Source organism: Catharus ustulatus, chromosome 5 (assembly GCF_009819885.2).
Source record: "Catharus ustulatus isolate bCatUst1 chromosome 5, bCatUst1.pri.v2, whole genome shotgun sequence".
NCBI lineage: Eukaryota > Metazoa > Chordata > Aves > Passeriformes > Turdidae > Catharus > Catharus ustulatus.
Window position 1 is genome coordinate 35,449,406 of NC_046225.1, and position 22,116 is coordinate 35,471,521.

The 22,116-nt window shown below is 39.1% G+C and overlaps 1 protein-coding gene across 4 annotated transcripts in view; it reads right to left on the reverse strand.

Moving 5' to 3' along the window:
• The window catches only part of SPOCK3 (SPARC (osteonectin), cwcv and kazal like domains proteoglycan 3), a 188,933-nt gene that overhangs the window by 75,988 nt on the left and 90,829 nt on the right, over positions 1 to 22,116 (reverse strand). Inside the window, exon 1 of one of the 4 annotated variants that reach the window (XM_033059615.1) lies at positions 21,277 to 21,397. The exons of the other annotated variants lie outside the window; for them this stretch is intronic. The gene's annotated coding sequence lies outside the window, so the exon portion shown is untranslated. Of the gene's footprint in view, positions 1 to 21,276; positions 21,398 to 22,116 lie in introns of those variants that run through there. 4 annotated transcript variants of the gene reach the window in all.

A 22,116-nucleotide genomic window follows, 5' to 3' on the forward strand; every position in this document is an offset into this window, starting at 1 on the left:
TGCCATGGCCTTTGGGGGACACAATCAGGCTGTGTCAGATTAACATAATCAGAAAAAACACTTGTATCATAAAATCTAAATTGTTTTCTTTAGAGTTGCCTGAATTTCCTTCAAAGTTGCCTTTTCACTTAGAAGAAAACCATAGTTGCCAATTTACTACTAAGATCTTCCTTTCAAATGTCAAAAACCTCTTAATTCATTACTACCGGTCTTTTTGAGTATATTGTTTTCACTTGTTTATTTACTTTGCACTATTTTTAACAAATAGAAGAAAAAAACATCTGAATAAACTAATAACAGCTGAATTATACTGAGATAAATAGAAGAAAATTTAGTAAGATTGATGTGAGAATCCAAATAAAATATATCTTAGCAACTTAAAAATTAAAATTGTTGCTAAGACATTTGTATTTATTGATAATCAATCTTAGTGTAGACGGAATGAGTTAGAAAGTGTACCATTTTAATAAGACAGAAAAACAAAGACTGCACCCCAACACAGAAATCATAGGATCATAGAATGTTTTAGGTTTGAAGGAACTTAAAGATCATTTCATTCCAATGCCCCTGCTATCGGCAGGGACATCTTACCCTACACAAGGTTGCTCAGAGCTCCATCCAGCCTGGCCTTGAACACTGCCAGGGATGGGGCATCCACAACTGCTCTGGACAACCTGTTCCAGTGCCTCATTACTCTCACAGTGATTAATTCTTTGCTATTATCTAATCGAAACCTACTATTTTTCAGTCCCATCCCTAAATGCCATTGCAAAAAGTCCCTCTCCAGATGTGATCTCTTGCAGGCTCCCTTTAGGGGGTACTACAAGGTCTCCCCAGAGCCTTCTCTTCTCCGGTCTGAACAATCCCCATCTCTCTCAGCCTGTCTCTGTTGGAGAGGTGCTCCAGCCTTCTGAGTATCTTTGTAGCCCTTCTCTGAATCTGCTCCATCCCATCCACATCCTTCTTACATCGGAGGCCCCACAGCTGGATGCACCACTCCATGTGGGATCTAACAAGAATGGAGTGGAGGGGGAGAATCACCTCCCTCAACTAGTGGCTATGCTGCTTTGGATGCAGCCCAGGATATAGCTGGATTTCTGGGCTGAGAGTACACACTGCCAGCCCATGCCCAGCACTCCCAAGTGCTTCTGGGCAGGGCTGCTCTCGAACTGTCCATCCCCCAGCCTGTGCTGATGTCAGGGTTTCCCCTGACCCAGGTGCAGTAGCTCACACTTGGTCTTGTTAAACCTCATGAGATTCCCATGTGCCCACTTCTGGAGCTTGTCCAGGACCTTCTGGATGGCACCCTGCCCTTCAGGAGTGTCAACGGCACCATACAGCTTAGTGTCATCTACAAGTTTACTGAGACAAATTCAGGTGGAACTGCCTGTCCAACATTATTTATGGATTATGCTTACTACAGATCTGACATAGTTCCATGCATTTCCTATATATTTAACCAGAAATTGATACATACATATAGCGGAAGCAGATTTTGCTTAGCAAATGCCAGAGATGTGGAAAGCAATCCTGTATATAACAAGACCTCATTTTCTGTCACAGAAACCGTGCACTCAGTTTTTTCTAGAGACAGAGATGCAAGCTGACCCTTAACACCCTTAACATCTGTAATAACTCTATCACAATATCTGTTTAAATTAGCAGACTGATAAAATTACAGTAAATTCACGAATACAAGTCGCACTGAGTATAAGCCGCATCTCTGGGTGTTGGCAAATATTTCGGTTTTTGTCCATAGATAAGCCGCACCCGAATATAAGCCGCTCTGTCATTCGCAGCGAGGACCCGCGTGCAATTAGTAACAGAACCACGGGAGGGCGGGGTTTACTGGTTGAGTTAAGGCTGTGCAGGCTCGGCCCGCTAGGGGCCGCTGACGGGGCCAGGTGGCACAGCCCGGTGCTGCCGCTCGGGGCCGGCCGCCGCTGCCCCTGGGCTCGGTCACCCCGGGTCGGCGCTGCCCCACGGTGGCAGGCAGGGACGGAGTTTCCCCCACTCCTACGGCACCGGCGGTGGGCGCGGACAAAGCACCCCGCCTCCTCCCCGAGCCGCGGCAATGGTGGCGCGCACTTCCCGCCCCCCCCCCGAGACGCGGCAATGGCGGTGCGCACTTCCCCCCCCCTCCCCGGGCCGCGGCAATGGCCGCGCAGGGCTCCCATCGGCTCCCGGAGCCGCGGCAATGGCGGCGCCCCCCCCACGTCGGCTCCCCGGGCCGCGGCAATGGCGGCGCGGCCCCCCCGAGCCGCGGCAATGGTGGTGCCCCCCCCCGTCCTCCCCGAGCTGCGGCAATGGCGGCGCCCCCCCCCCGTCCTCCCCGAGCCGCGGCAATGGCGGCGCGGCCCCCCCACGTCCTCCCCAAGCCGCGGCAATGGCGGCGCCCCCCCCCCGTCGGCTCCCCGGGCCGCGGCAATGGCGGCACCCCCCCGCCCCCCCCCCCCCCCCCACCTCTCCTCCCCGGGCCGCGGCAATGGCGGCGCCCCCCCCCCCACCTCCCCTGGGCTGCGGCAGAGGAGGGAAGAAGAGAGCTCTCCCGCCTCTCTCCCCGCCCCCCCCGTGCTGCCTGCAGGGAGCCAGAGCAACACGGTAACACTGTAACAATTGCGAAATGCCGGCTTTTACTGGCCGGTGCTTGGTTCGGCACTCTGGCTGGCACGTCTGGGGTTGTAAATGTCAGAAAATTATTAATATATTAGCCGCACCTGACTATTAGCCGCACTTCCGGGTTTCCACCAAAATTTTTGTCAAATTGCTGCGGCTTGTATTCGTGAAATTACTGTACTTCAAGATAAACAAGTGAAGCACATTTGCATAAACAATATCTAGATAATAAGACTACTAAACAAATTAGTATTTACCACTTTTACCCCACACTTTCATTTGCTGTATGACTTCTGTGAATGTTTTGCCTTTTACTCCTACCTACTCTACAAACCCCAATTGGAAGTCCTGAGCTACAGACTCTGTCAAAACTTTAGACTCATCCACTAAAGGTAAGAGTTAAGCATAAACCATATTCTCACTGTCTCTAGGAAATCTAGGTATGCTGGTCAATGAAGTAGCAAAACACATTCCATCACCCCACAAACATCTGCAGTTCAGACCATGAGAATAGGGAAGAATGGAATATATATCCCAGTTAACTCACAGCTAAGTACCTAGCCTTCCTCCTAATGATTGAGGTTTTAATAGGAAATGGATGAATAACCTTGGCACACACTACTGAGGAAACCACTAAATTGTGAGGAAGAACTATCAGAAACTAGGTAGTGTAGAACCATGTAACGTAAGAAAGGTAAAACTGCAGACAGAACAAAGATTGTTGAACAAGGTCAGTCAGGAGTGGAGGGAAAACAAGCGACAAACATGGAAAGTTATAAAATCATAAAAGTAAAAACAGAGACAGAATTTTAAACAACATTGAGGATCAATCCATTTCAATGAGCCATGGAAGTCAACATGTTATACTTGGAACTCTCTGGCCAGCAAAGACCCACTGAGTATCTGGAAAGAGGTGGAAAGCATCATCAGTACAGTCGAACAGCAAATTAGTCCCAGATAAATGTTGTGTCCATTTGGCAACAAATAATTTTATACTTTTCCGTATTCTGCCTACAGGGCCTTTGTGCCATGTAAAAACTACTTGAATGAAGTGGTCCAGAGAGCAAAGATCATGATAGTTTCATAAGTTAAGCATAAGCTGGAAGGAAGCCTTTGATGAAGCAGGTGTTTGTTTACACACAGCAGAATGATCCACCTATCACAGCATGTCTAATTTGGCTCTTTAGCATAGTTATTTTGGCCTCCAATGTAGAGGTTGGAGAACAGTAAGGTTAGAGAAAAAGGTCTTTCAATTATTTTGAAATTGTATGAAAAAGTATAATAATATAAATGATAAAGATGCTCTCTTTACTATATATTGTTTTCACATATTAGAAATCATACAAAATTACCATTGACTTCATAATTTTTAAGCTTATCAACTCACCTACTGTTTTTCCTAATTCAAATTTTTAGAGGACTTCTTGTACTTTTTATAAGAACTGACCTAAGCATGACTTCTTTCTTCTCAGTGGATATATGCACTTTTACTCATTCAACAAATGGTAAGAAACTAAGGATCTCCTAACTTACAAAAGTTACTTAAGTGTTGTTAAACATTCCATGACATAGCTCAGTAATAATCAAGTTAAATTTTTCACAACATAAACTGATAGAAATAAAGTTTTAATAGCTTCAGTGACTACACGAGATCCTCACAATTTTAAGTCATTCCAGAATTGAAGCCTCAAAAATTTAATCAACATTTTAGCTGATATAATATATACCCAGTAATTTCACGAATATAAGCCACACCCTTTTGACTAAAATTTTGGTCACAACCCGAAAGTGTGGCTTATATTTCGGAGTGGCCAATATACAAACAAAGTTCTGAAATTTCCCAACCTGGAACTGCGAGCCATGGGCCGAGCCGAGTTTGGGAATTGAGCACCTGCCAGTAAAAGCTGCAATCGCGCAATTGTTAGAAATTGGTTACTCTATTACGTGGCGAGGGGAGCGGACTCCTACCAGCACCGCAGGGCAGCGCTGGGCCGGGGCGAGCGAGCCTGGTGGTCATGGCAGTGCCGGGCAGCTCTGCCGAGCAGCGGCGGCGGCAGCGCGGGCCATCTCTGTGCCGAGCGGTCTTGGTAGCGGTGCGTGTCTCTTTGCCGCTGAGCAGCTAGGGCAGTGCCAGCCGCCTCTGTGCCACCGAGCGGTCGGGGCAGCACCGGGCTCGTTTGCCGAGTAGCCGTGGTAGCCGCGGCAGCGCCGCCTGGCTGGCTCCAAGTGACCCCATCGAGCCGCAGTGCTGAGCCTGCCCAGCCCTGAGCCGAGCCAGTAAACCCAAACCACATAATTCCCTTACTAATTCGTTACTTTGTTACACACAGGTCCTTGCTGCAAACGAAAGTGCAGCTTATAATCAGGTGCGGCTTATATATAGACGAAGACCTAAACGTTGCTGACACCCAGACGTGCAGCTTACCATGAGGTGTGGCTTATAATAGTAAAATTACTGTACTCAATATTACAAAAGAAATTGAGATTCATACACATACATCCCACTTTTGTAAAGCAATTATGCATTATTTTAAAAAGATTTTTAATAGTGTATATTAACTTATGAACTTAGACTTCACCTTTGATCACCAAGATATGCAAATGTCTTTCATAACCACTTTCTACGCTAATCTAAGTGCTTGGCCTTGTCATAATGCAATTTTAATAATTTCCTAGAGATATTTATTATTTTTTCTCAGAACTGTTATAATTTCATAAAGCCAAAAGAATTACTAAACACATTTTAAACCAATCATTTTCTACTTTGCAAAGACTGAACATTATATAGATTTTGTGTTTACCCAGTTTATACTTTACCTCTTTGAATATAAATATATTCAATATGTATTCATTCTATTGGAAAAAGACATCAATTTGTGTTCCAAAGGAAAGCAGACATTTTTCAACATTTTCTAAAACAGATTATACAGAAGTAAGAGTAATTTCTTTTTTCTCTTACACATTATTTAATAAAGCAGAAACCTTTTTTTTTAAGACAGCAAATATTTCTCTTCAGTCAATAGACATAATTTTAAGAACTAAATCTAATAAGCGGGGTATTATGTCAGATCTTAAATTCTTAGTAGTTTTCTGACAGGAATCCAAAATTCCCTAACAGTAAGAAAAGCACAATAATTTCATTTGATTATCATCACTTAAATGGGGGTTTTATGTATCAACATGTTTAGCAATTGCAAAACTCCAAGTAAGGTAATGGTTTAAATTTTTCAATGATTATATATCTACTACTGAGAGAATTCAAAGTTATTAATTCAGAATCTATTTTGCATAATATGATGCTTTCTCTAACCTACATTTGATAGTCCAATTAAAGGCACAGTTTTCATTAGAGAGCACCTTAATGCTTCTGATTTATAAAAACTGAGTGAATAAAAATAATTTAAACACAAAAAACCCCAAACAAATTAAAACAAATGAAACAGTCAAATAAATAATAATCACTTCTACAACCCAAAGTAGACAAATAGTAACAGTATTTTGACTGATATTACTATGAGGATGTCTACTCCTGCAACACTCACTATTTTATGGTGAACATAATTACAGAATAATTTTCACTAGAAAATAGCTACTTCTCCTATTGGGTCAAAACACTGGCTGCCACAAAAATGTTCTTTCACCACTATAAGAATAAAATGATATTCCGCTCATCAGATTCAGAACCCTGCAGAGTGATTCTCATGCAATTTATCTTTCTCATTGTTTGGCAAGTTCAGGTTGCACCCCTGCTGTCCACAGTTTTCTTCCCTCATGCAGGATCAGTAACAGTGTCTGCTTAAAAATAAAGACAGAAAAGGAGGAAGAAAAATCCATTTACAAGCATCACAGTAATCAATATCCGAAAGAAGGATTTCTATTTTCTTCCTTTAATATTATCAATGTATGTCTGCTCTATCAATGACTTAAATTTATCTTCTCTATACTCAACTCTTTTGGTAGGATTACAGGTAGAAAATATCAGTTATTGATCAATTTCTGAATAGTAAGAAGGTAACTAAAGAAACATTCTTTGAACCAAAACTGAAAAACTTAAGGAGGGACATAAGGAGCTGTATGTCTCTCCAGATTGTATTTAACAATTCTGAGTTCCTCATTACACCTGTGAGGAATAATAAGACACTTTTACAAAGAATACATTCAAAGTATTCATATTCAGGGATCTGAATATCCCTTAACTGCGTAAGTTATTCAGGGTTGCTTCAGAGTCCCTTTGTGGTACAAAATTTTGCAGCCATCCATTTTAATAAATTTTCTTTGCTCTTTAGCACAGCTTTAGAGTGAGTGATACTTCCCTGTTCCCCAACCCCTGTTTCAGCTTTTATTGTACAGTACTTAACTCTAATCATCAGTGTGTCCATCTGTGTGGTTGATGCTGCACCCACCACCCACAACTCAGCTTCGTAATCTGCCAGGTTTAATTTATTGTTCTCCCTTCCTCCAAAAGTACCACAACTCATTTGCTTAAACAGTAAAAGTGGGATTTTTTATTTTAAACTGCTATATTACAGGAACTGTGTAGGATAATTCTACCTACCCTGGACACCCATTTACATTAAACAACTCTAAACCGGACTCATACTCATCTAAATCAAGAATAATTCTGCTAAACAAGAAAACCATGTAAAAGACCTCTTTATGTATTATTTACTGCCTGGTGCTGAGGAGCAATGAAGAGGCATGTAGGAATAGGACAAGGGTTAATGTCTTTATACTGAAAGAAGTTAGGTTTAGATCAGATACAGAAAGAAATTCCTCACTATGAGAGTGGTGAGGCACTGGAACACGCTGCCCAGAGAAGTTGTGGATGGTCTGTCCCTGAAAGTGTTCAAGGTTGGATAGGACTTTAAGAAACTTGGTCTAGTAGAGGGTGCTCCTGTCCATTGCAGGGGGGTTGTACTACATGATTTTATGGTTCCTTCCAATCCAAACGATTCTATGAACAAAGCTTCAAAGAGGCAGCTGTCTTGATAACTCTACTGCTAGTATTATTTGCCCTTAATTCTACAGCCAAAATAAGTTCAAAATTATAAAGATAATAACTTGTCTGTGGTTACAAATTCTAAGACATAGCACACACGGACAGAAAATTGTGTTATGCAGTGGTGCTCAGGATTACAAGTACCATCTATATGGTATTTAAATTAAAACTAAAGAACTATTATCTCAAACTAGTTTTGCTACTGTGTTTACTCTAGGTCACTTTTGACAAAGGCTGTGATGTTTTCAGATGGCGGTGTTAATCAGGTGCTAAAAGAGCACTGCTTTCCAGTTCATGAGTTTTTAATAGAATTATCTATATCTGTGAATCAGTACCTCACAAAAGTTCTGTATTCTGGCACTGGTTAATAGCTATGGTATGTCTGTGAAAGAGAGAATTCTTTTAGATCATGCAAACAACTGTCAGCTTACTGTGCTGTAATCTTCTAAGTGCTCCTTAGATGGAAGAGCACCTATCAGCACCGATTTTCTCACTCCTGCAGAGGAAGAGGAGAAAAAACAAAAAAGAAACAGAAAGGTTTTTCAGCTTGATATTATCTTTCCTGCCAGTATGATGTCTTCTGGGTTTATGAATTATGTCTGATAATATCAGAAGATGGGAAGATAGAGCTTACAAGCTTTTATCATGTAGAGGTCTGCTCAGACAAAACATATAGCAACAAGTATATAGTAAGATGATAAATGACCAAAAATGGATTGTCAAACAATTAGCCATGGAGGATCATCTGTTGCAATATACTAACTCATTCTATTGATATTCTTTTATATTGAAAGAACATAAAGCATTTCCTTTTTCTTTTATCTCCTTGCTTACTACTGAAGACTCAGTTTGTCATAGGTCAGGAGTGTTTCTCCTCAGATCTCACTCAGTTAGATCAGGGCAAAACCTGCCTAGACAATGACATCCATGCATGCCATGATAAGTCCAAACCATCAGAGAGCTTCTATTACACACTCACTGTGCAACATACCTGTACACTGTGGTCACTCATATTCGCAAATATGCAGAAATTCACTAAACTAGTATCAAGATCTGTTTATATAAACTTCATGGGAGAAGAGGGCAAAACAGATAAAATACAAAACCCAGTTCAACAAAGCATTGCACCAGCTAAATGTACTAAAAGAAAGAGCAACACCTGCACAGACTCCATTTGGTTGCATATTGCTTTTGTTTGCCTTTGTTCTTAAAAACTTGGCCATATTTTGCAATAATACTTGTTGTTCCCTAAGCGCTAGTTTCAATTTGTAATATTCTTTTATCTCTGATCAAATCCAAAGATCATGAACAGCGACTTTCACTGGGGGAAAAAGTTCCCTTCACAATTAGGAAGCAATTTAGCTTTTTTATATATTGCAAGTGATGATTTTTACAGCTTGAAAATATTCAAAATTTAAATAATATGCAGTTTGTTTTACTTATTAATCTGCTTTTGTCATAGACATATTAAACCCTCAGAGATAGATACAGTCATTGTTGCATTGGAAATAAAACAGTTTAAAACAAAACTTTGCTACTTTCATTGCCATCTATAAATGAAGGTATTTTTAAAACATAAAAGATTATTTGTGCAATTGCTCAAGACAAGAAAATCAAAGACTTAAAGTGTGATAAAGTCTGATAATTCACACATATAAATAGATCATTTTGGAGATGAAAATTTAATACAAAACAGACATATCCATGATGAAATATGTGTGCCAGAATATCACTGAAAAACAAATTGTCAATAATACTGCCAAAAGTAGTTTTACTAACTACTGTAATGTTATTTTACATTATTTAGCCTAGCATGACAGAAGTTCTCTTTTATTATTTATGCTGGTGCTATATTTCCCTTTACATCTATTAAAAAAAACAAACTCGATTCCATAAAATAATCTGATAGGCAAACAACTGGACATAACTTCTTTTTCTGCCATTAAGAAGTCAGTAATGTTTCAATTTTAATACCTTTTCCTTTTCTATTAATGTTTACAAACATCAACAGCATAGACTCTTCCTTACTTTTTCTTTCTTCCTTTCTCACTTTTTCTTTCTTCCTTCCTCAATTACTCTAATGTGGGTCCCATAAAACGGTACCTACAGGATAATACATCATCTATTTCTTCATTCAAGCCCGCATAAAGCATCTCTTACTGGATATGACTGAATAAATAATAAGTCATCCTGAGTGAAAACACCAAGTACTGTGATGAAGAAAAGTAATACAGAAAAATGGAGAAGAGTTATTTAAAGTGAGAGAAGAAAAAGTAAACAGAATTACAACAAAAATGCTAAAAGAAATTCTTAAATATACAAAAAAGCATGTTACAAAAGGTAAAACAGCAATAATCAATATTTCTGGGATGGTAACAGAAAAGGAATTGCGGTTCAGCTTTCAGGGCTCTGTACTTTGATGCCTTCATTCTGCGCCACACAAAATTTGGAAAATTCTCTGAGTAATTCAAAAATATTTCCAACTGTTCAGAAAAACTGAAAAATCAGATACCTAAGGCTTCACCTCTTCCTCTGCCTAATCACTCTTAGACGGTCTACATTTTCATACAACCAGGGCCCTTGCTGGCGTCTCAGCTGGACACCCCTGGCACTCTGCATACCATAACACAATATTGATCCTGATTTAGCTGCCTAGTTTCATCATCAAAGTCATGACTCTGCAAAACAAAAAAATCACCACTCAGTCTCACAGCTGAATGTGTTCCTAAATACTTTGCTTTAGAAGACCAGCCACAATTTCAGCTTTGAAGTCACAAAATCACAATGCAGTAAGAGTGATAAAAACACTATGGTTACATGGAAAAAGAAAAAAATAATCTATTGAGAGATGACAAATGATAATAGATATTTTCTGTCCCCACTGTGGGGCAAAAAAAAGCATTTCCTAATGTGCTTGGGAAAGCATCTGTTTGCACAAAAGAAGGATTTTTTTATTTTAAAAATCCTGAGAGCACACGGTGCTACTTTTTCAAGTAGCATTTTTCCTTCTCTACTTCATTTAGCTCGACATGCATAAATAACTGCATCTTTTGGTATCTAAATTACTTTAGTAAGACAGCAAATTGTGGTCTCTAATTGGACTAGCATCCAGTCTGCTGATGAAATATAGAACCTCCTTGTAGAAATCAGCTGGAAAGAACAGCTAAATGGAACAGCTAAAAGGAACTCGGGAAGAAAGAGACCAGAAGCAAAACTTACAACTCTATTGTGAAGAACAGATTTATCACATGCCAGAAAAATCAGTTGTCTTACCTGCATGTCAGCTTAGAGGATGTCTTTAGCTCTTCATTCACACATTTTCCAACCTTCCTTTCAACCACAATGCGGATCAAGAGCTCTGAGGCAGTAGTGTCTTTCAAAATTAAATAGGTTCTTAAATTTTTTTTGGAATCTGCTGCCTCATGTATTCTCCCCTTTCCTTCATTATGAGAGTAAATTTAAGTAACTGAGCATTGATTACAGAAATAAAATCTTGTCGTAGTCATTATTACTAAGTTAGCTCTTAGTTAAGTGCCCATTTTCCAGTGTCTTCATCCAGACATCTCTTTAGGTCTTTAATCCTATTTTCAGCAGCTCAGAAGTGTTTGTTTCTGGTATGTGTCATTTATCAAGGTGGTCATAGATAACAGGGCTATTAAATAAATTATGTGTCCTGGGGTGACATTATGGTGGCTTGTATGTCCAATCGTGTGTTCTGTTTAAGCAAAGGTTTGTTTTGTCTGCTTTTCAGTTGGCTCCCCTCCCCCATCGTCTGTGCTTGGGAGGCTAGCTCTGCTGGCTCAGGCTGGCTCTGGCTGCTTACTGGCTTGCTGGCTCGCTTTGCTTTTGCTTAGCTTTGCTTGCTTTGCTTCGCTTGCTAGCCTTAGTTTTGCTGGCTTTTGCTAATTAGTTACTTTAGTTTAGGCAGTCCAATCTCTTTCCCTGGACTGTTTATTTTTGTTCTTTCCTTTTTCCCTTTCTGTATACCTTCTGAACCTGTTTGGACCGGACCTGGAACACCAAGGTACCGGGACTCTGCAATTTGAGATCTGCAGTTATCCCCAGTGCCGGAGACTGACACCATCCGCAATAAAGACTTTCTGAGTTTGTCACCCTCTTACACCGGTGAAAGAGTTTTTTTTTGTCATCCGGGGTTGTTAATTTTCTTCTCTTGCGTTGGGGAGTGTTTTGTTTGATTAATGAACAGGTTTTTTTCCACTTTTTCCTCTGAGGAAATTCTTCCCGAACCCGGTGGTGGGGGAGGAGTCTTGGGGGGTTTGTTTTTTTTTTCCTGGGGACTCCTCCAGGAATTTTTCCCTAAATTTGCCCTAAACTAGGACATTGTGAGACCTCACTCAAAACTATTTCTTCACATTTACAGACTATTCTCTTTACCATCCTTTACAAATTTCCATTGTTTTGTTTGCTTTTATAACCACTGCATCTGCATAAGTTATCCAATGTCTGCATAATGACCCCTTGTGTTTGCTTCTCAGTTGAACACACAACCAATTACTGATTCTATCAGAAATTATCTTGGTTTACAATTTGAAGACAGGAGAGATGAATTAGAGCATGACAAAAATATTGCAGTGTAGGTAAAAGACCTCCAGCATTTTTCACTTTGAAATAAAAAGTTATAGGATGTCATACAAATTCTAGATATCAGTACACACCTAGAATACGAAAGAAATTCAGTTTTCTAGATATCTCAAATGTGTACAAAAAAAGTGCTGTAATTACTCTAGAAATGTTACTATTGTGAGTTCTCAGTGAAAGCACTGTATGGGTAGGAAGCTCAACAGTATAGAGGTCTCCAGTGATCACTAATAATGAATAAGGGAACAGCGAGCCTTCACCTCCTACTTCCTAGCATGTATGTTTTATCAGAGGATCTTGGCTGTGCCTTTATACCTTTTAGAGATGCTAGTAGCATACTCCAAATATGCAAAATCAATCACTGATAACCTCAGGATACCACTTTCCTGTAGTCTTATGTTTATCACCCTACTGCCCAGTTTAAATCTCCTCTCAGACAATCTTTTCTCTTACTTGCTTCTACCTTGCACCAATGAGTTTAGGGTTGAAGAGATGATGTCTGAGGTTATCTTTAACATGAAGGTCCAAAAGAAAAAGAAACATAATTTGTGCTGAATCTAAGAAACAAAACTTCAAATCAGCTTTCGTAAGTATGCAAATCTTAGTACTACAAACATTCATCTGCAATTAATGTGCAAATGGTGAAGGTAAAGGCAAGCGGAATGCATTCAATATGTGCAAATGTTTTCAGAAACCCTTACGTGTCCTGCAGCTGATCAAGAAATGAAGTACAGTAATTTCACTAATACAAGCCGCACGGAGTATAAGCCGCACTTCCAGTGTGTCAACAACGTTGCTGTCTTTGTCAATAAATAAGCTGCACCCCGAATATTAGCCGCACTTTCATTCGTAGCGAGGATCCATGTGCAACTTTCACAAATTTGCCAATTAGTAACAGGATCGCGGCATAGCGGGGTTTACTGGCTCGGGGCGGGACCAGGCAGGCTTGGCCCACTCATGGTTGCCGACGGGGCCGGGTGGCCCAGCTCGGCGCTACGGCTCGGCGGGGCTGCTCGGGGTCAGCCAGGTGGTGCTGCCGCTGCTGTCGCCAGGCTCGCTCGCCCCCCCCTCCCATCTGCACCGCCGCCGCCATGTTTGCTCGCCCTGGCCGGCACTGCAGGCCCCCGCATCTCCAGGCTCCCCCACGTTGCTGGCCCCGGTTCTGCTGGGCTCCCCTGCGCTGCTGACCCGGGCTCTGCCACCCGCCCCCCACATCGCTGGACCCGCCTCTGCCAGGCTTTCCCACCTCTGTGGGGGTTGGCCAGGCTCCAGCTTGGCTTGGGGCTGCCGCGGGCTCTCACTTCCGTGTTGGCAGCTTTTAGAATATTGTTAATATATTAGCCGCCCTAGAGTACTAGCCGCACTTCCGGGTTTCCACCAAAATTTTGGTGAAAATGGTGCGGCTTGTATTCGTGAAATTACTGTAATCCCTAAATTACAGTAATTATCTTAAATGTTGACACATATGAAACTCTCTGACAAGAAAAAGCCCACACTGGTATATTTCTCTGTGAAACATCTCTCCCAGAGGCATTATTTCTAAGATTCAAAAGGTTGTATTCTACAACAGTTGATATTTTAGACTCTGAATTAAAATAATCTACAGTTAAGGGAGAAAGAATAGTAATTAGAAAGCAGAAAAAAAAATTATGTCCCATACACAGTCATGCTCAAAGACACACTGAACTAAATAATTTTAAATCACAGTGAAAAAATTAAGCATCGATGAATACATATCCTCCAAGATGGTAATTTTGGATGGCTTGATCCATAGGTGCTATGAACCAGTTCAGCAGTCTCTTGATCTTTCTATTTCATTTTGTTAGTGGAGAAAAGTCGTCCTGAACACAGGAGAGAATTGATGCTTCTTTTTATTTATAATTTTGTTAGTTTGATTTGGAGTGGTTTTGTTTGTTTGCTTTTTATTGTTTTATGGGACAGTCTAGGAATTGCAAGGCTTCGTGTATTAGGAAAGTGATAGCATTGTTGCTATTGCATTTGCAACCTCAGTCTGCAAAACTAGGACACATCCTGAATGTTTTGCACTTTTGCAATCTTGCAAAAAAATCACACTCTACTATTATAAAATGCTTATATAAATTTTACCCTTAAAGTGTACCTGCACTTGAATGTTCAAAAATATCATTGAAGGCCTTTATTTGAAAGAAATATCCCTCAAAGGAATTGAACCAGAATACACTAGAGTCACAGCTACTCTGAGTTCAGGTTTCCTGAGGTGTAATCTCTTCTTTGCCTCCCTCAGGAGTTCTGTTTAAACAGAATTTGAGTATTTCTCTGAGATTTCTGGACACGGAATCTACAGTGCCACACATCATGTGGATAGTCTGTGCATGTGCAATAAATGCAAAGTTACTCTTGAAACCTCTGGACAGACAGTGCCTGAATTAAGGCAGCAGATCCCACAGATTTAGGAAGCTTTAAATCCAGCCTCAACTGTACTGTGATTGTAAGACTTTTTCATTATCATTATTATTATTAGTGGTAGTACTAATACAGAAGATGCATAGGTGTTTTAGGAAAAGTATTTGCATGATGTAAGTGTTACAGTATGTAGATTTTGACACAAAATGAAGACAAAAAAAAGACACTTGTTTTTTAGGTAATAAGAATCTAATATAAAAGATATAGTAGTCTGTAGCAAAAGTTACATACCTAAGCAAAATACTTCTGTTCTCCTGTAGCAGACTACAACATTTTGTAAAGCAAACCTACCTTAGACAATCTGGACACGTTTTAAGGGTTTTAGCATTTGATTTTAAACAAAAGACAAAAATACTACCAGACAGAAAATCCCCCTTATATAATTCACCATGTAACAAACACAAACATTTAGAGACTTCAGACACGCCTTTAGCATCCTGAGTACACTGATTTCCAAAAGCAGTAATACATTTTACTGTAAATACATTTTACTGCAATATATGCACATACTTCATTTGATGATAACAAACACCTTCAGCTACTACACTTAATGTGTTTCTCAACATTGGAAACCTTAAATGTATTGTTTTACATAAATGGAAATTAGTACAATGCTTTCTATTCCCTGAACAGCACTCCTATTCAGTTTCATACACTATCTTTTTCCCACCACTGATACATAAGCAAAACAACAGATGTATTCAGAGCCTGTAAAAACAACTTATGAACCACAACTTTCACATAAAATGAAACGCATAAGAACTGAAGTTAGGTAGTAATAAAAGCACCTCATTGTAACCAAAATCAAATTTCAAAACCTGTGAAAGAACCCTTCATATACAAGCATCCTGAAGTTCTACTGTGTTCCATTACCTAGTACTACAGTATTTTAGTAATACTGAAAGAAGAAAAAAACAAAATCAAACCCCTGAAAACACAACCCACAAAGAAACTCCAAATTAAGCATTAACTGATTACAAGGGGCCTCGAACAAATGTTTCTGGATTCACTTTACTTATATTTTCTAATAAAGGAATATTCAAAGATTTTATTCTTGTAATTTTGTATTATTTCATTGTTTACAGTTGTACAGTTGTACATTGTACAGTTGTACAGTGAGTCATTGCTGTGGACTGCAATCACAACTTCACAGTTAGGGGCAGAGACATAATTTAAAAGCACTGTCTTCATCATTCTTCCTAATCTTTTTAGCAAAAAAACCCATCTTTTAAAGTCGATTCTCAGGAATACTGTAAGGAAAAAGACCATTTTGAAACAACACAACAAAAGATGACACACCATTTTTCACAAATATGACAGTACATCAACATGCCTCAGGATTAGTCAAATTGTACACTCTACCAGCAAAGCTTTCCTAAACAGTCATGCTTCCTAGCCACATTCTTTCCTGTTATCTAGTTTATGAACAGAAATTCCTAACTCACTGCTTCTTAGGAGATGGTAGAACTGAGTGTGCCTTCAGCCACCTAAAGCAAGAGAGAAATACAAGAAGCTGAAATCCATTTCCTGAAAAATCCAAATTCCTGAAAAAAAAAATCCAATCCTAATTTATAATGTCATTGCAGAATTTTTAAGTAGAACTCTCATGATCACAAAAAAATCATCATGCACACTGATTATCCAGTGCACCCTCTTTCTCCTACAGGCAACTGAGAAGCTGAACAAGCTTCTTGCTGGAGCAGGTAGAAAATGAGTAGGTCCAGGACTTACTAAATTAACTGAAGTCCATATGATTTAGTCTAGCACAGGGCTCCACATTTTACTTAAAAAAGGCATATCAGACATTCTTGAATGGAGAAAGTATAGTGGACAACTCCTGTTCTGCCAACAAATAGAATACAAAGGTTCTGTTTAGGTCTCTTTTATTTAAAGTCTGCTTTACATACTTAAAAAACCAACCAACCAACCAACCAACCAAAAAATCAAAACAGCAATACATTAATATTTTCAATTTTTACAGAAACAGTTTGAGGATGCCAGGGGTTAGATACGTTTTTGGGTTTTTTTTTCCATAAGGACAGCAATTTTTGAGTTTTGAAGTTGGACATCGAGAAGTATAAATACCGTATGGCTTAGTAAAAACCTTAATAAATAGTAAGGCTGATAGGGACAACACTGATACTGCAATATACAATCCAATTGACACAGGTGTCTTCCACTCTTCCAGTAGTCTTAGCAAAAGCTCCATACAGAGAGAGAAGGAATTCCATGAGATGACCCTGTTTTCCTTCAGCTGTGAACCCATAAACCCTACTAACAATTATCGAGGAAACACAAGCTTACCAATGAATTAACAGGCCTTCACAATACAGAATGTATACACAATGCAGAATGTATGATGCACAGTGTTAGTCACCTTTTTTCCTCCCCAGTCCAATGAAACGGAGAGTAAAAAAAGAAGCTTCATTTTTCTCACTTTAATGAATTAAATTTCTTAGCTATGAAAACCTCCAACATATGCAAATTTTCATGTCTTTTAAGTACACAAAATCCAAATTATTTCCTCAGCAAGTTCAACTAAGCTACAGCTAATCAAATTTCTTTTTCAGTACTTTGTAGAGTGCAAGTATGATCACAATGGCATAGTTACACAATAATTGGTCTAATCAAAGCTATATAATGTTAGTATGGTGAATGAAGTAGTGTTGCTCATTAGCCTATTACAAAAGAATTACTGTAAATTCAGCCTACGTGCAGCATCACTTCCTGTGCAAACACAGATAATGCAAAAAGCTTGAAACACTGCCAAGCTGACAGACTGGCAGCACAAATTATGCAAAGAAACAGAAAGCCTTCAGTAAATTCAATAGAGTTTGGAGGATAAGAATGATTAAGTGTTTCTGTGTACAACCACAAATCACAGTAATGAATCAGACTAAAATTTCCAATAAGGGACTTAACTGCACCAGCTGGTCTTCTTCAGCAGCATTATAATGTGAAATGATGACATCCTAAATAGTGGTGTTTGCAACTTTCACAAAATCTCACCAAAGCAAGTCCTTTGTTTTCCTTCAGTTTTTTGAAAGCTTGTTTTGTTGGGCTTTTATTTAAATAATAAAACATTGCAGCACCTAAATTACAGGAAAGCTACAAAGCTATACAGTTCCTTCTTCTCTACTCTTTTTCCTTCTTTTCCAATCAAATGAGAAAATCTTCCATATCATCTCTAATAGATTTATTTTCAAAACTGCTCGGACTACTTTAATACAACTACAGATTTGCAGTTACATCCATTTTCTTTTTCTAATCAGAAATTTAGTTTGTTGCAAAGGAGCAAAGATAGCAAAATAAATACCTCAGGTTCAAAAGTATGATGCTTTGGAAATCTGGGATACAGGTATCCATACACTGTAAACAAAAACAATACATATGCATGTGTACACATATATTCATATATATGCATGTGCACATACATATGTACATGTATGCATTATGTGTGTGAATTTTTCTCACATATAGACACAAATAAGCCTCCCAAATATTTTGACTTCTTCACCTTTTCTGCTTGGGAGCATAATCTCAGCCATGCACAAATAGAAATAGAAGAGGTTTTTGCTTTCTTTCACGTTGTTACTCTGAGCTTGTCACATCATCCAGGCTAATCCACATCATGCTCCATCCAATGTCCAACATGCATCACTTCCAAGCTGAGATGGAACATTTTCCTCAAATTAAAACACTAAAGTGACCAAACACAGGGAAAAATTTCAGATAATCTGCCCCATGTAAAATGTATTTAGACTGATTTTCCACATTCTTGAGAAAACTGGAAGAGGACAGAGTCCAAGGTAAGATAATAGTCTAGATGACCAATGACTTGAACTAAATAAGCACTTCAAAATGTCATTTAAACCAAAACCCTGAAGGAAGTTAAATGCTGCCACAAAATCTATTAAGCTATCCAACTCCTCTACCTTCATGAACTGGATTAGGTGATGTAATACCTTTACCACTATCAGCTTCAGTGAGTCTGTAATAAAGTGACACTCTTTAATACACTTTAATAGTGAAACTGCTATAACTTGCTGACTGCACCCATAGGCAGAAATATTACAGAATTTTTATTAATCTCTAAATTCAGGTCCTACTCCACAAAGCCTTGGGGCAAGGAACTATTGTCACTAAGTCTAACTTCATTTCACAAAACTCTGAAGAATCACTCATTCTTAGAGAGTGAATTCTATATCATTAGGCCTTTTATACTGCTCACCTCTACTCAGCTGAGCACCTTACAGATGTCCAGTTTGCACACTTCTCTAGAACCTGCCTTGTGGAACTCTAATAGAAGAAGAGCTACTTTTTATTTCTTACTTTAAACTTAGAGAAATGCTTTCTTATTGAGACTGTCTATTCAGGACTGGTGAAGTCTTATTATTTTCAAGTTGATCAACATCTAACTGAAATGTTTTTACTATGAAAAAGTCACCACTCCTACCTCAACCTTTACTTTAATAAAATGGGGTGAGGGTCTTTTTAAAATTGCTAGTATCACCAGAATTTGTGGTTTAGTTAATATTTACTGGGAACCAGTTACTACTGCTGTCTGCTCCGAACACTAAGAATAAACGATTGGAGAAAGTAAAAAATCCAAAGAAATAGGGAGTTTGATATCATCACACAGGTAAGTGCTCTCAGGTCTTTAAACACTGTTATTCCATCTTAACATGCTATGGCGGAGACAAATGCAATCTATTTCTGCCATAGCAGAGAGTTGTGGTGCTGATCTGCACAATTCACATAAACAAACTATAAGATTATAGCAGGACCTTCACAATGGAGGCAAGAGGGTATTGTGCCTTGTGGGGAATTCATAAAAAAGACAGATTTACATCTGCCTAGAAAAACTACACACACCTTGAATGCACTGAATAATTTAATACCTCCAAGCATTGATTGGCTAAATGTATGCAAACAATTTCACACAGTACTTTTCTTCTACTCATGGAAGAAGAAAAAGAGACTGGTTTTCATGAGATTCCACCAGGATCAATGAGTAAGTACAAGATTAGTCACCAGGTTCTAATATATCAAAGACACTGGGATTTACTTGAAACGTGATTTTTGGCCCAAAACTGTTTCACAATTTCCTAATTTTCAGAACTTTTAGACAAATCATATTGAGAGAGTCTTCACCAGTTTCCTGGAATTGGCTGTACAATAACTAAGTCTCAACTGAATTCATCTCCTTTATAAATTCTCTCCTGCATCTGATTTGCAACAAAAGCAAATAGAAACATTTGAAGAAGACAGAGCCCATATTTCCTTTCTTTCACCTTTAAGTATTAGGCTTAAATATTTCTGACAAACATGAGTACAAAAAGGATTCCAATAAAAGTAATTAACCTGAAACCATAGGCACTGCCCCATGTTTATTGTTATGCTTAAAATTAAAATTAAAATTAAAATTCTCTGCTAGGGAGTAATCCTTCCCATTTTTTCAAGTTTTTCTGCTCTTCACCTGCAGCTAACCTACTGGCTTAGAACTTCACCTATACACTGCTTAGTACTGCAGCCTACTATTCACAGAATGTCAGTCTTAGTGAAAATTATAGTATGTGTCAATATCATAATTGTCTGTTTCAAATCTAAAAGAAAGTTAACACATTATCATCAGGACCTGTAAATCTAGGAGAGGTCACCACTGGACTAACTTTTCCAGTTTTCTGAGTCTGGTTAGTCACCAGCTAGCAGGGCCTTAATGAGCTCCTACATGTCGTGGTGTCTGCACATATGCTTTGCTTCCTCACTCAAAAGTGGCAACAAGAAATACATGGAGATTTAAGGATTTATCTCTACCACCTGCTGCGCTAAATATACAAAAAGTTAAATATACAAAAATACACATTCCATTGAGGGCATTATGACATGTCCATTACCACCTACAGCCCTCTGCTCTAACTCATCCCTTTTTATTCCTGCCCAACTATCTTCTGGTGGAACACTCACATAACTTCCTTCCTCTTCCCAAAGCTCACAGGGGTGAACTCACAGTTGCCAGAGATTCTTAGTACCACAGACGCTAATAACTAAATCTCCTGAGAGTGAAGAGACTGGAAACTAAGATGAGTAGATGATTTCTCTTAGTGGGATGAATATCCTGCCTGTCACCATAACACTCCCATAAACACATCCCAGCATAAACAATATCATATTTCATATTCTGCAAGTTGTATTTGTAACTGAATAAGGTATACTCCATAGCATTTCATTATTTCATGTAAAGACCCTTTACAGGATTTTTTACTCATAAAGCCTTTTCACTTAACCAAGGAAGATAAACTGGAAAGCACAATAAGGTAAAACACCATTCAGCCAAAAGGAAAAGTTAATGACAAATTCCCAGATTTCAAAGAATCAATGAAAATTCTATTTTACACCATAGTTTGAATTACACATTTGTGATGCACTCTAGTGCTGACAGATACTCCCTTTCCACAGCAATTCACATGGGAATAATGTGAACTATGTTTATATACACATCCTGCATGTTTTCTCCCTCAAGTACATTATCTTCCTTTCACAGCACAGAGTTAAGCGTGTAGCACATAGAACACAGCTCCCAACACAGCTAAAGCCAGCAGAGATGCAAATGCTGTTACCTGCTACCAACAAAAATGCTGCTCCTTTAAGCATGTCCCTGTGTCTTCAGAGTCCTGGTACTTCCAACTATTTTCATGACCAACGATCTACAACACATTTAATCTTTTTGCCAAATGCTATTTAGCCTTTCCAGGACAGTACATAAAGGAAGCTCTTGTGCTGTGGCCCTGCAGGAGTGTGCTAGAAGAGGACTTGCCATCTTGGCAGTCTACCAGGAAAGGAAATGAGCCTTGAGAGGAGACAGAGGGGAGATCATGACCTCAGCTGCCATGGAAACTGAGGAAAGAGCAAAACCATAGGCTTGCCTGACCCACAGCTCCATGTAAAGGACAGTCAGACACAGTAACTGGTTTTTAAACCATACAAATGCAAGCACACTGCAGCAAGATCACAGTGCTGAGATCCCCAAGCTGATAGAAATTTTAGTACTTCTGCAAGCACAGGTAGAATCATCCCTAAAGCGTGCTGTCACATTAATTAATCCTGTTGGGACCTTGTCATATCACATCACTACCAGCCTTGCAGGTAACTGGGATATGCACCTATGCTTCACTGTGTGGTACTGAGGGGCCCTCAGTAATCCAAACTTGTCCACAACAGTTTGGAGATTGAGAACAACACCCAGGACAGCACAGACTGAATAATATGTCTATGCCTATGTGTTTTTCCTGCAAGTTAATTTCTTACAAACAGCAAAAGAAATTACTAAATTGAGTCCTCCATTTGATACAATTATCAGTCTCCACTGATTAGCAACTTCTCAGTTAATGCTATTACCTAAAGAAAGTAACAGAATTTATAAACAGAGAATTATGAACTAGGTAACAGGGTTGCTTGGG